Consider the following 4,910-nt stretch of genomic DNA (forward strand, 5'->3'; position numbering starts at 1 on the left):
CCTACATACCAAATTTCGTTAAGATATCTCAATTTTTGCTCGAGTTATCGTGTACACGGACAGACGGACAGACGGACAGACGGACAGGGACGAGACAGACATGGCTTAATCGATTTCTTTTTTCATCCTGATCATTTATGTATACATTTGTCTATATCTATCTCGATTCGTTTTGGCTGTTACAAACAACCGTTATGTGAACAAAATTAATATACCCTTGTGCACAAGTGCGCTCGGGTATAAAAACTAAAATGAAGCCGATTTTAATGTGATTTTAAATATTTTCATATTTACAAAAACTTTCATTTCATAGATATTGAATTTTATCAAATGTGGTGCATGCATAACAAAGGGTTAATTTCTTTGTTTACATTTTTTGATATTACAGTCAGGTATGAGAGAGCTCGACTGAATTGTCACTTCTACCTTGTTGAATATGCCTTGTTATAAACTGAAAAATGTACCTTTGAAAACGTCGCTTTGTAAAGCTCTTTAAACCTACTTTATTTTTTATGAATAAAGCAATTACTATTCTGTATTCGAAAAATTAAATGCTTCAATGGAATTGAATTCAATGTTAAATATTTGAATAAATCATTTAGATTTAGATAGCGTGTTTAGCAATTTATTTGAGAAAAATAAAACATTTATATATTTGTTTTGATTTTCGTTGATCTAAATTGGCTATACCAAAATAATTTATATCAAATAAAACACATCTTTGAGGTAAAATTTTCGAGTGACGAAAGTTGAACTAGAAACACAAAATTTATGGTATCAGTTTCGAGACGAAAATGAGACTATTTTTTTTTTAACTGCTGGAAACTGACGGAAAATAGTTTTATTTATTCGGAACGTTGCGAAAGTCACGTTTTTTTATTTTGTGTTTCTAGGAGTAGACAGAACCATGATACAAAAATAAGAAGGTAGAACCGCTGAGAGGAATATTTCAAATTCTTGACGTTTGCAAGCAATTTAATTTTAAAATTTTACATACAAACTCACACACACATTCTCATTTTCAACCTCAAACAACAACAACTTTGAACAGTTCCTTTTTCTTATAAGCTTTAATTTAACTTGGTCATCCCGCGCAAATCGCGGAAATCTCCAATCGATTTTAAACTGACTTCTCGACAAGTTAGAGACTTGAAATTTTCAGCATAGTTCCAATCACGATGACAATGCAATTTAAACAGACCGTAATTTTCCAAAGAACGTAAAACCACTATAAAATTGTTAAAGCTACCAGCGCGCCGCGGCGGTAGTGTATCAAAGCTATTTTTGGCAAATTCAACCTAGTCTAGATATGAACCTCGTTGTAGGCATCATATTAAGGAGATCCAATTAGAAGACTCCAGATGTCGCACCGTGAGAAAAAGTTAAATATTGCGCCTAAATATATGCCATGCTACAGCGGAAATGGACGACACGCCATTTCTTTAAACAAAATTAATTGCTGCAATATGTACATATGTATGTTTATACAAAACGTAAGCAAACAACATTTTGCTTGCCAAGTCTTCTGTTCTCTTTCATTGCAAGTTGAATTATTTTAATATCTATTGCAAAATTTTGTACATAAAATAAAAAAACACTTATTAATATACAATTTATAAATGGACTAAAAATTATAAAATAAAATAATGTAAAAAAAAATATTTTTTAAGAATAAGCTTTTATTTAATCTGTACAATCAAAGGAATAAAATGAAGTAGTGTAACAAAAGTTTTTTAGCAAGAAAATTTTGTCAAAACTGCACTAAAATTAATAAAATAAAATAAGTTAAGGTCTCGTTAAAGTTACTAAAAGCCATTTAGTGAAAGGAGTTATTCAAACTCTGATGAAAATTACTAACAATTTGTACTAATTTACTTCTTTTTTAAAAAAGCTTGTCGGCGAATTCAGTGTGCATGCATAATTGGTTAGGTATGTATATGTATGTATGCAGATATTTAAATGCCGGTTTGCTATTCGCGTGACAAGCTTTTTTAAAAACGAAGTAAATTAGTACAAATTGTTAGTAATTTTCATTAGAGTTTGAATAACTCCTTTCACTAAATGGCTTTTAGTAACTTTAACGAGACCTTAACTTACATTATTTTATTCATTTTAGTTCAGTTTTGACAAAATTTTCTTGCTAAAAAATCTTTTATTACACTACTTCATTTTATTCCTTTGATTGTACAGACTAAATAAAAGCTTGTTTTAAAAAAATATTTTTTTTACATTATTTTATTTACTCTCAATTTTATACGATTTTAAAATGTTGGCAAACTTCAAAAAAAAATCATGGCCGACGCATTGAGAGAACGGTTTTACCTCACTATGCTTTTATCATGGACAGAACTTTGCAGCGTTCCGAATAAATAAAACTATTTTCCGTCAGTTTCCAGGACAGTTAAAAAAAATAGTCTAATTTTCGTCCCGAAACTGTTATCATAAATTTTGTGTTTCTAGTTCAGCTTTCGTCACTCGAAAATTTTACCTCAAGGAGGTGTTTTATTTGATATATGTATACACGTGTATTTTATTTTATTTATGGTAGGTTAATAAACAATTTACAGAAAAATTATTATTTTTATTTGAATTCACCATGATAAAAACATAGCAAGGTAGAACCGTTCTCTCATTTTGTCGGCCATGATTCTTTTTTGAAGTTTGCCAGCATTTTAAAATCATATAAAATTGAAAATAAAAAATTGAAATTGTTCGAAATTGTTGTTGCTTGAGATTGAAAATGAAAATGTGTGTGTGAGTTTGTGAGTAAATTTAAAGATTAAAATATTTGGAAACGTCAAGAATTTTAAAAGTAACTCTCAGCGGTTCTACCTTACTATATTTTTATCATGGAATTCACTACGAAAACTGACGTAGGAAAAACTCAGTTTTGACTTAAATTGTTGAGTTCATGTAGCAAAATAATTTTATGCTGGAAAAAATGGTCGCGTTCAAGAGATGTAGCTGTTTAGCTCATCTGCTACGAAACTGCTGGCAACTGTTGAACCCAACAATTACGTCTTAGGGTTTGATTATGCATACTTCGCATAACTTCGCACAACCATTTGTACCAGTGCAATAAAAAAGTAACTTATGAAAATGTGAAGCAAAATCTCAACTCAACAGATCGCTAAGTTTTTAAAACTTATGCTAATTTCTGGGTAATACAAAACACATACAAAGTACATACGAAATTACAGTTTGAAGTTTATGCGAAGTTATGCGAAGTATGCATAATCAGACCATTAGAAACGGCTTGACGAATATGCTGCCAAATGAACAGCTGATAAATGTAAACAAATGAAATTGCAACAAATAGAGATAGTTGAGCCGATACTATTTATAATTCAACGCTGAGCGGCCACCGTGATGAAAAAATCGTTCAATGTTACAATGAATTAAACGGTGTAAAATTATATAGCAAACATCTTAAAAACATATATTTAGAAACGTAGTATTATTATAAAATATTTTAGTTACTTTATCACGTCAGTAATATAAAATATAATAAATTTGTTTGCAACTGCCACCTAACAAAGCGGCGTTAAATTCAATATAAGCAGCGTAAGTCTTTTCGATCAGCTGTTTAGGCTAAGCCCAACACGTTGAGTTCAGGTAGCGTAAAAATTTTCCGCTGGAAAAAATGGCGGAAAGTTACCAACTGTTGGGCTGAGCGTAACTACTTAACTGTGCGTTTCTAAGACAAATTACCAACTGTTGGCCAACAGCTACGTCTTATAAACGCGCCCAATGACGTCGAATCCACAACCGCTGAGCTGAGCGGAACTACTCAACTGTGTGTTTCTAAAACAAACACTCAACAGTTTAACAACAGCTACGTCTTAGAAATGCGCCCAATGTAATTCATCTGGCAATCGAAAAACAAACTTTCAAATAAAGACAGAAAATTAAATAAAAGCAATCATAATTTCAAACGCGTAAATACATTTATTTTAGTACATAGTAATTTTATAGCAATTTTGGTGTAAAAACAAAACAGTTCGAGCCCTAACCGCCAAAACGGCGTAAGCGACAACCTATTCGATTTTCTCTTTTTGACGGAAGTCAATTACCTACCACCATACGCACCAGCTGTCAAAATTTCAAAGTTCTACGAAGTAACGTTACAAAGTTATAGCGAAAGCAATTTTGGCTTAAGTGCTTAGTTGTACTCTGTTAACATTTTTTTGTGCCCGCAGTGTCGGTTAAGCCTTTTTCTCCGTGAACAATTGTACAGTTTTGTGTGATAGTTTTGAAGTGCCCCTATTCTACAAACTTTTATTTCACTTGCTCTGTATTTTTTTTGTATATACAAGGAGAACGCATCGGAAGCCTAACCCCCGTAGAGTGGAACTTCAATCCGAACTAAAACTCCTTGTCTTGCTCTGTATGTGTGTTTGTTAGGGACAAATATTGCAATCAATTTTTGATCAACTTCTCAGGCACTTAAACTTGAAAAAGGCAAAATGAGCTTTAAAAAAGGCAAAAAAAAGGCATATATTTTCTTATTTTGTTATGTACTTCCTTTATGTACAATGTGAAGGTCCAATTAAAGATATAAAAAAATGCAAACAGTTGTCAAAAAATTATAACCGAACTAATTTTTGCCAAGTTTTAACGTATTATTTTTGTTGTTATTGAACTTTAGTTATTTTTTTAAATAAAAAAATAGTTCATTCTTTAACAAAACCCGTGGAAATCCATGATTCCAAATTTGAGTAGTCCACTTGCAAAAGGGCTCTGTATTTTTATACCCGAGCGCACTTGTGCACAAGGGTATTATAACTTTGTTCACATAACGGTTGTTTGTAACAGGCAAAACGAATCGAGATAGATATAGACAAATGTATACATAAATGATCAGAATGAAAAGAGAAATCGATTAAGCGGTGACTGTCTGTCCGTCCGTC

The sequence above is a fragment of the Rhagoletis zephyria genome, unplaced genomic scaffold (genome assembly GCF_001687245.7).
Source record: "Rhagoletis zephyria isolate East Lansing unplaced genomic scaffold, Rhagoletis_zephyria_1.1 Rzeph_scaffold_00467, whole genome shotgun sequence".
Lineage (NCBI taxonomy): Eukaryota > Metazoa > Arthropoda > Insecta > Diptera > Tephritidae > Rhagoletis > Rhagoletis zephyria.